This window comes from Glandiceps talaboti, chromosome 9, assembly GCF_964340395.1.
Source record: "Glandiceps talaboti chromosome 9, keGlaTala1.1, whole genome shotgun sequence".
Taxonomy (NCBI): domain Eukaryota; kingdom Metazoa; phylum Hemichordata; class Enteropneusta; family Spengelidae; genus Glandiceps; species Glandiceps talaboti.
In genome coordinates, this window is record NC_135557.1 from 2449798 (window position 1) to 2460766 (window position 10969).

At 36.9% G+C, this 10969-nt stretch overlaps 1 long non-coding RNA gene across 1 annotated transcript; it reads left to right on the forward strand.

The window, feature by feature from the left end:
- The first annotated feature begins 9454 nt into the window (after positions 1-9454).
- Positions 9455-10268, forward strand: LOC144440429 (uncharacterized). The gene is made up of 3 exons (XR_013481198.1): positions 9455-9543; positions 9812-9877; positions 10173-10268. It is a non-coding gene; the product is annotated as an uncharacterized LOC144440429 (long non-coding RNA).
- Positions 10269-10969: the final 701 nt, after the last annotated feature.

A 10969-nucleotide genomic window follows, 5' to 3' on the forward strand; every position in this document is an offset into this window, starting at 1 on the left:
ACAGGGTGATTGAAGAAGGCATTGTAATTGATGATATTGACTGGGTGATTGAAGAAGGCATTGTAATTGATGATATTGACAGGGTGATTGAAGAAGGCATTGTAATTGATGATATTGACAGGGTGATTAAAGAAGGCATTGTAATTGATGATATTGACTGGGTGATTGAAGAAGGCATTGTAATTGATGATATTGACAGGGTGATTGAAGAAGGCATTGTAATTGATGATATTGACTGGGTGATTGAAGAAGGCATTGTAATTGATGATATTGACAGGGTGATTGAAGAAGGCATTGTAATTGATGATATTGACAGGGTGATTGAAGAAGGCATTGTAATTGATGATATTGACTGGGTGATTGAAAAAGGCATTGTAATTGATGATATTGACTGGGTGATTGAAGAAGGCATTGTAATTGATGATATTGACAGGGTGATTGAAGAAGGCATTGTAATTGATGATATTGACAGGGTGATTGAAGAAATGCAAAAGAAAGAGGACACAAAGATATGTCCTGCATGTGATACTGAAATGAAAAAGACTGCCAGAAATTCACAGTGTCCAGCTGATTTCAAGGAAGAAACAGAAAAGCTCTCAGGTACTTTTAACATTGAATGTCTTGCCGTAATGTAACAATATGTATACAAAAACAGTTCAAATTCAGTAAGGCCACATTAATGGCTGGTCATAAAATTGTGACTTGACAGATTAGGTCATTGATTACAATAATGAACCCAAGACAGACTTGTGGTATTTAAAGACAATGCCCAGGCATCCACATTTATAAGAAAATGTGTACATAGCCATACCTGTAGCATAATCTACATATATGTACAGTATGTACTACATGTTACATAGTTACACTTAAATTTGTTAATCATTCAGGGGAGACATTGTTAATGTGCATAGATTTTCACAAAAAGGAATATTATGGTAGTTTGTTTAACTTACCAAATTGGATTCTTTTTATTGACAACAGGTAAGCATTCTCTTGGTACCAAGCTTGTAAAAACCCCAAGAGACAACAGAAAAATGAGAACACTTGTCATGAAAATTTCAGAAAGTGGTGATGACGTATGTGAAGAATCTGTCACAGAAAATATCTACAGTCATGTCAAGCCAGCTCACCCAGAGCAGCCAATGCCACTGTATTGTGGAGAACCAATATTTGTTAATCCCAATACCTACCAGAGTGTACAACGGAAAACTAAAGTGGATAAAAGTAACAATGCTCACCATACATGATCGCCCGCAATATTGTCAAGGACACACACATTTTTACGATTTGTGATGCCACATTGAAAAGTTTTGCCAGCTATGAAAAACATGTCAGCAAGGAGCACCCATATTGCCCTTTGCCAAGACCATCACTCGTGTGGATTGGTTCTCCTCGCTCCAGGCAAGCTTCATGTAGAAATGAATATGGTATGGAATTACTTTGCCACAAACTGGGATGTGTTCCTATCAGAGTTGGCGTATGAAATGGGATTTTCATCAGGCCGAGCACAACAGTACGCTAGAAGTGGTTATGATCACCATATTGCATGGCAGCTACTCAATATTGCTATCAATGGAAACATTATAAAGAGAGTTATTAATACCTTATGTGAGAGAGAAGATCCCAACTAATGAGGAGATATGTCAGTGAATGATTTCATTGAGTTTGTATCAAACGCCAAAGATCCCAATTACACTTATTTATTTGAGCAGACCTACAGATATGGAGGAGCAGTTTTGGTGTACAGAATGGGTGTACGACTCAATCGCCCTGACCTGATCAATGCTGCAAGTCTAGTCTTTGCACCCCTCTGGAGTAAGTCAAAGGATTCCAAATACCAACTGTTAGATTTGTATGACAGGTGAGTGGCAGTTCAACAACATACTCACCTCATGAAATTGTTATTGTAATTTTAACACAAGTACAAGTGAGTCGATTATAAGTCATAACAATGCAATATACCTTATACATTAGAGCATACAATGTAGAGCACCTGCTTGCATTCTGTGTCAGTTACAATGAAAAGATGTGTAATAATTTCTTGGGTATGGTAAACTCATGGATTTGGTGTAATATAATATATTCATAGCTGAGGTTGGTCAAAGATGGTGCTTAAAACAGTACAAACACCTCCTCAGCAATAAAGTTGAAAGGAGTTCTGGCTCAGGTACATTCTTGTCACTTGAATCATATATGGTGATAGTTTTCAGTCATGTACATATGTTAGAACTCAATATATGTGATCAATATGAGTCTCGGCAACACAATGTTTACTTCTTTTGCTAGAACTGACCGAGCTATGATGCCAGGTGAATTATTGTCTTTTGTTGAAAGAACTGGAAGGTATATCCATTTCCCTATGAAGGGGAAGACATGGATGCCCATTTGGAGGTGATTAATAAAGCTTCCAAACGTTGGTCAGTAGGAGCCATGTTTGCTGATGAATGGACAAGGACAGTCGGGAATTTGGATAAACTTAGTGAGGTATGTAACTTTGAGTTAAGGATGTATCTACCCTTGTTGACCACATTGAAACAATGACACAACAGACACAAATAATAGAAGGCATTTTACTTGGGAATTTCAGTTGTGACCAGAGTTGCAATTTCTGAATACATTTTACATGATTTGAAATGCTACTTTTCCAAGTTATGTTTTTCTGGCTACACTTTGAAACATGCCCAATTTACTGCTTGTACCCATGGAACAGCCACCTTCTTTCAAAATTACCCTACCTGCACCCCTGTTAATATGCTACCATGTGATATTATGTCTATAATATTTTATTTATAATGTAAAATATTATTCTCATTCTATTCAAAAATCTAACTTGGGTTTCAATTATACAACTGTTGGAGAGAGAGAGACTATATAATACACCATGATATACTGAATGTAGTAAACCATCACGTCACTTATAGGTAATGTATGGGTAAGTAACCAAATCAAGTAATCAGCCTTTCCTCTACCATGATTTCCTTCAGCTAAGAAAGAAGATGGAAAAAATCGTGCTGGTGGAATCAAGTGCAGGCTCAAGTAAACAAACGAGGTTGGCAAAAGATGAAGAGGTCATAGCTTGGCGTACTAAACTACGAAAAGAAAAGTATGTTGTTGATTTATACCATTGTTAACAGACGAAGTTCGGGACGGGGACTTATGGATTGGGTGCCGTCCATCCGTGCATCCATCCGTCCGTCCAGAGCTGTTTCTTGGAGATGCCTGGACTGATTTTTTTTTCAAACTTGGTAAGGGCCAACATACTATGGCATACATAATGCACTTCAATTTGTTTCATTATACGATCCAATATGGCCACCTAGCAGCCATTTTGTTTGCAAATTTTCCCTGTCTAAAGCCATAACTCAGACATGCTTGAACAGATCTCATTCAAAGTTGGTATTAGGACAGTGTTCTATGACATACATGTGCATATACATTTTCGTCGTGGTACGATCCAATATGGCTGCCTGGCAGCCATTTTGTTTGTTACGAATTTTTGGCGCAGTGATTATAGGTCACAAACTCCAACAAGTGTATATCACTCCAGCTGACAGGAAAAGGGGTGAATCCATTGAAAACAAAACAACAGCTCAAATTAGTCTGCTTATTGAAGAAACCATAAACAAATTGGTTGATGAGGAATACAAATTGGCATTCAACAAGAAATTGGTTGAACCCAAGGCAAAAAAAGAAAAACTCATTGAATTGTACGAGGAAGTAAATGACTTTCTCACAGTTGAGATAGCAGAAACAATAGTCGACTTTCCGGTTCTCCCAGCATGCAAACCAGTATTTATAGTCAGAATGAGGCGTGGGATATTACCTCCGCGATAATCGTCTGCCAGGCATAGCATTTGTATGGGAATTAGCAGACGTCGGTAGACTCCAATGTGTATTTTATGGTAATTAGCAGACGTCGGTAGACTCCAATGTGTATTTTATGGGAATTAGCAGACGTCGGTAGACTCCAATGTGTATTTTATGGTAATTAGCAGACGTCGGTAGACTCCAATGTGTATTTTATGGTAATTAGTAGACGTCGGTAGACTCCAATGTGTATTTTATGGTAATTAGCAGACGTCGGTAGACTCCAATGTGTATTTTATGGTAATTAGTAGACGTCGGTAGACTCCAATGTGTATTTTATGGTAATTAGCAGACATCGGTAGACTCCAATGTGTATTTTATGGGAATTAGTAGACGTCGGTAGACTCCAATGTGTATTTTATGGGAATTAGTAGACGTCCGTAGACTCCAATGTGTATTTTATGGTAATTAGTAGATGTCGGTAGACTCCAATGTGTATTTTATGGGAATTAGTAGACGTCGGTAGACTCCAATGTGTATTTTATGGGAATTAGTAGACGTCGGTAGACTCCAATGTGTATTTTATGGTAATTAGCAGACGTCGGTAGACTCCAATGTGTATTTTATGGTAATTAGTAGACGTCGGTAGACTTCAATGTGTATTTTATGGGAATTAGCAGACGTCGGTAGACTCCAATGTGTATTTTATGGTAATTAGTAGACGTCGGTAGACTTCAATGTGTATTTTATGGGAATTAGCAGACGTCGGTAGACTCCAATGTGTATTTTATGGTAATTAGTAGACGTTGGTAGACTCCAATGTGTATTTTATGGTAATTAGCAGACGTCGGTAGACTCCAATGTGTATTTTATGGTAATTAGCAGACGTCGGTAGACTCCAATGTGTATTTTATGGGAATTAGCAGACGTCGGTAGACTCCAATGTGTATTTTATGGTAATTAGTAGACGTCGGTAGACTCCAATGTGTATTTTATGGTAATTAGTAGACGTCGGTAGACTCCAATGTGTATTTTATGGTAATTAGTAGACGTCGGTAGACTTCAATGTGTATTTTATGGTAATTAGCAGACGTCGGTAGACTCCAATGTGTATTTTATGGTAATTAGTAGACGTCGGTAGACTTCAATGTGTATTTTATGGGAATTAGCAGACGTCGGTAGACTCCAATGTGTATTTTATGGGAATTAGTAGACGTCGGTAGACTCCAATGTGTATTTTATGGTAATTAGTAGACGTCGGTAGACTCCAATGTGTATTTTATGGTAATTAGCAGACGTCGGTAGACTCCAATGTGTATTTTATGGGAATTAGCAGACGTCGGTAGACTCCAATGTGTATTTTATGGTAATTAGTAGACGTCGGTAGACTCCAATGTGTATTTTATGGTAATTAGTAGACGTCGGTAGACTCCAATGTGTATTTTATGGTAATTAGCAGACGTCGGTAGACTTCAATGTGTATTTTATGGTAATTAGCAGACGTCGGTAGACTCCAATGTGTATTTTATGGTAATTAGTAGACGTCGGTAGACTTCAATGTGTATTTTATGGGAATTAGCAGACGTCGGTAGACTCCAATGTGTATTTTATGGGAATTAGTAGACGTCGGTAGACTCCAATGTGTATTTTATGGTAATTAGTAGACGTCGGTAGACTCCAATGTGTATTTTATGGTAATTAGCAGACGTCGGTAGACTCCAATGTGTATTTTATGGGAATTAGCAGACGTCGGTAGACTCCAATGTGTATTTTATGGTAATTAGTAGACGTCGGTAGACTCCAATGTGTATTTTATGGTAATTAGTAGACGTCGGTAGACTCCAATGTGTATTTTATGGTAATTAGCAGACATCGGTAGACTCCAATGTGTATTTTATGGGAATTAGTAGACGTCGGTAGACTCCAATGTGTATTTTATGGGAATTAGTAGACGTCGGTAGACTCCAATGTGTATTTTATGGGAATTAGTAGACGTCGGTAGACTCCAATGTGTATTTTATGGGAATTAGTAGACGTCGGTAGACTCCAATGTGTATTTTATGGGAATTAGTAGACGTCGGTAGACTCCAATGTGTATTTTATGGGAATTAGCAGACGTCGGTAGACTCCAATGTGTATTTTATGGTAATTAGTAGACGTCGGTAGACTCCAATGTGTATTTTATGGTAATTAGCAGACGTCGGTAGACTCCAATGTGTATTTTATGGTAATTAGTAGACGTCGGTAGACTCCAATGTGTATTTTATGGTAATTAGTAGACGTCGGTAGACTCCAATGTGTATTTTATGGTAATTAGCAGACGTCGGTAGACTCCAATGTGTATTTTATGGTAATTAGTAGACGTCGGTAGACTCCAATGTGTATTTTATGGTAATTAGCAGACGTCGGTAGACTCCAATGTGTATTTTATGGTAATTAGCAGACGTCGGTAGACTCCAATGTGTATTTTATGGTAATTAGCAGACGTCGGTAGACTCCAATGTGTATTTTATGGTAATTAGCAGACATCGGTAGACTCCAATGTGTATTTTATGGTAATTAGTAGACGTCGGTAGACTCCAATGTGTATTTTATGGGAATTAGCAGACGTCGGTAGACTCCAATGTGTATTTTATGGTAATTAGTAGACGTCGGTAGACTCCAATGTGTATTTTATGGTAATTAGTAGACGTCGGTAGACTCCAATGTGTATTTTATGGTAATTAGCAGACGTCGGTAGACTCCAATGTGTATTTTATGGTAATTAGTAGACGTCGGTAGACTCCAATGTGTATTTTATGGTAATTAGCAGACGTCGGTAGACTCCAATGTGTATTTTATGGTAATTAGCAGACGTCGGTAGACTCCAATGTGTATTTTATGGTAATTAGCAGACGTCGGTAGACTCCAATGTGTATTTTATGGTAATTAGCAGACGTCGGTAGACTCCAATGTGTATTTTATGGTAATTAGCAGACGTCGGTAGACTCCAATGTGTATTTTATGGTAATTAGCAGACGTCGGTAGACTCCAATGTGTATTTTATGGTAATTAGCAGACGTCGGTAGACTCCAATGTGTATTTTATGGTAATTAGTAGACGTCGGTAGACTCCAATGTGTATTTTATGGTAATTAGTAGACGTCGGTAGACTCCAATGTGTATTTTATGGGAATTAGTAGACGTCGGTAGACTCCAATGTGTATTTTATGGGAATTAGTAGACGTCGGTAGACTCCAATGTGTATTTTATGGTAATTAGCAGACGTCGGTAGACTCCAATGTGTATTTTATGGTAATTAGTAGACGTCGGTAGACTCCAATGTGTATTTTATGGTAATTAGTAGACGTCGGTAGACTCCAATGTGTATTTTATGGTAATTAGTAGACGTCGGTAGATTCCAATGTGTATTTTATGGTAATTAGCAGACGTCGGTAGACTCCAATGTGTATTTTATGGTAATTAGTATACGTCAGTAGACTCCAATGTGTATTTTATGGTAATTAGTAGACGTCGGTAGACTCCAATGTGTATTTTATGGTAATTAGCAGACGTCGGTAGACTCCAATGTGTATTTTATGGGAATTAGCAGACGTCGGTAGACTCCAATGTGTATTTTATGGTAATTAGCAGACGTCGGTAGACTCCAATGTATATTTTATGGGAATTAGCAGACGTCGGTAGACTCCAATGTGTATTTTATGGTAATTAGTAGACGTCGGTAGACTCCAATGTGTATTTTATGGTAATTAGCAGACGTCGGTAGACTCCAATGTGTATTTTATGGTAATTAGTAGACGTCGGTAGACTCCAATGTGTATTTTATGGTAATTAGTAGACGTCGGTAGACTCCAATGTGTATTTTATGGTAATTAGCAGACGTCGGTAGACTCCAATGTGTATTTTATGGTAATTAGCTGACGTCGGTAGACTCCAATGTGTATTTTATGGTAATTAGCAGACGTCGGTAGACTCCAATGTGTATTTTATGGTAATTAGTAGACGTCGGTAGACTCCAATGTGTATTTTATGGTAATTAGCAGACGTCGGTAGACTCCAATGTGTATTTTATGGTAATTAGCAGACGTCGGTAGACTCCAATGTGTATTTTATGGTAATTAGCAGACGTCGGTAGACTCCAATGTGTATTTTACAGATATGGGTAAAAAGGACAACTGTTGTGTTCCCTTTTGTTTTCTACAACGTTGGCGTGATGGGGGGAAATATTACAAGTTTCCAGTAGGGCCAAAATCACGTCGAAATGTGTGGATTGTAGCTGTACGATCTCATTGTAAAAAACGATGGTCGTGGCAACCAAGTGTCCATCAAAAAGTATGTGACGTACATTTCGTAAACAACATGAAGAGTGATGATCCTAAGACGTCTTCATACATTCCAACTATTTTTCCTTGGCATAAAAATAAAGGCATCCAGAAAGAAGGGACTGGTCAAGTTGTAAACAAGGTTAGTTTAACTTTGAGACATTATACTACCACTACAGAAGTTATAACTTATCATAAAACGTCTACTTCTTATCATTATCACAAACAACTAATCTTGTTAGTTGTCTGTGTCATTATCAAACTAGGTTCACACGACTCTCTTATCAGTTTGTTTATGTCTGTGTTAGTCATGTTGTAACATAAAATTCAAGAGTAAGCTTATTGTCTGGTCCTAAAATAAACATTCAGGTATGACTTATATGTTTAGTTTTGGGTGAAAAATCACCAACAAACTTGACCCTGGCAGGGACAATACAACAAAAAACATAAACACGACATTCAAGTTAGCACTGAATTATAATTACAACATATGTGATCATGGAGTTTATATTTTAGCAACTCGTGCTCTTGTGTGTGTACGGTGCTGACAAGTTGGGAGAATTTTTCGAAATCTTTGAACGGAAAAACTTCATTGTGGACTCTAAACGACAGAGATTATGAGTATTTCAGGATAACCAGGTCAATAGTCACATAGAAAGCCATCAATCATCTTTCTACATGGAGTAGCGCTAGTTGCTAGTGCTAGATGGACATCAAATATGACTTTCTAACTGTTACACTGTAGTGTAGTGTAGTATATTGTAATGTAGTGTAGTGTTGTGTCGTGTCATGTCGTGTTGTGTAGCGTAGTGGTGTAATATTGTAGTGTCTTGTGTAGTGTAGTGCAGTGTACAATGTAGTGCACAGTGTAGTGTAGTCTAGTCTAGTCTAGTCTAGTGTAGTGCAGTGCAGTGTAGTGTAGTGTAGTGTAGTGTAGTGCAGTATAGTGTAGTGCAGTGCAGTGCAGTGTAGTGTAGTGTAGTGTAGTGTAGTGTAGTGCAGTGCAGTGTAGTGTCGTGTCGTGTGAAGTGCAGTGTAGTGTTGTGTCATGTCCTGTAGAGTGTTTTTCCATAAAGTACAACTTCTGAATGTACAAGTTTGTTTTCTTGTGTTGTTTGAAATACACTCATGTTATATGTATAAACAAAACCAGTATATACATGTATTTCTTTAGTTTTCTTTTGTTGATTTCATTCATTCAATATTTGCTTCATTTACAATTAATGGAAAAAAATGCGTTTATGTCATTTTTTGATGAATGATCATTTGTTAATGTTACTTTGTAATATGTTTTATGTTTTATTTTGTCACCCTTGTATCATTTGACATTTCAGGAAGACATGAACAAGGAGTCTGATCATAATACAACACAGGACATTAATCATGAGGTGGAAGATGAATGTACAGTAGACCAGGTAGGGAGCTATTTATTTATTTATTGCATTGTATAGATTTCCACTAATTAGAATTACTACTTTGCCAGATAATGTGCTGCAAGGAAATGTAACTGAATGTTTACATATTTGTGCTACCATTGTTTTGTTTATATGTGTGTATATATATGTGTGTATTAAGGTTGTCTTTGACATATTTTGTGTATAAATGTTGTGATAAACCATGGTGCTACAAAGTGTACATTTCGCATCATTTCTAACTTTTGACAAAACTTTGTATGTATTTCAGTGTAAGACATCTAGTGGTGACATAAACTGTAACTCTTTCACTGGGACAGAGACTAACAGTAAACAGGTAATGATTATTTCCTTATCAGGTTATTCAGTATCAAATATTAGAGCATTGAACATTAACAGATAATTATTTATATTATGCACTATGTAAATAGCATTTGGTCCAATGTCATTGCGTGATGCTTCAACAATCAGGATAATGATATTTGAAATGTAAAAACTTTTCCAAAGTATGGCAGAAGTAATGGTACAGCAGTAGGCACAGTTGTATCAGAAATCTTGTATAATATACTAAGTTGTATAGTTATCATATGATATGGATTTCATGGTATTCTTATGTTATCCTAATTTTTCAGTCAGGTGTTGATGTATGTGAAAATGTGAATGTATGTTCTACAAAACTGATTGAGTGTGAGTTAGGTTCCAAAACACAACCACAACCACAACCGTAGTCTGAGGTAAGTCATGTGTACATTTGAAAATCTAATTTGATTATAATTTACAAAAATCATTCTATATGATTGAAAATAATTCATTCATGTGAGCAGATACAAAAACAGAAAGTCCAGTTTGAGTTGTAGCATTGTCCTTGTCATTGGGTTTTCACCAGGTAATGTAAAGCCAAAAACAAGAATGAAATCATGTACACAATACATTTTATTGTATGGAGAGACGCGCAGTGCATCTTGGAACTGGCAACAGGTCTATTGACTCATTTGACTTGCAATGAACTTACACCAACTTTCTTTCCTTTCCCTTAGCAGTTATCAGTCATTTCTACTGATCATGACTACCTCAGGACAACTGCTGATTATTTGTCATTCAAATTGGAATAATTAAAACATCAAAATCCAGGATCCTGAGTACTATGCTTATCTTAAGTTCCTAGAAACTCAAAATCATCTCCTAAGGGAGGTTAATGAACTGTACTGTAGTAGACTTTTAACAATTTCTACCGTTAAGGACGATAACATACAAATGAGATTTTGGACTGGCTTAAAGTTTCCAAATTTTGCTATATTTTGTGCTATATTTGAATATCTAGAGTCAAAGGCAGTTAATTTACAGTATTGGCGGGGTGGGAAAGATAAACACACTCATTTCCACAAAATCCATGATTCAAACAAACCTGGTCCAGACAGAAAGATATCTC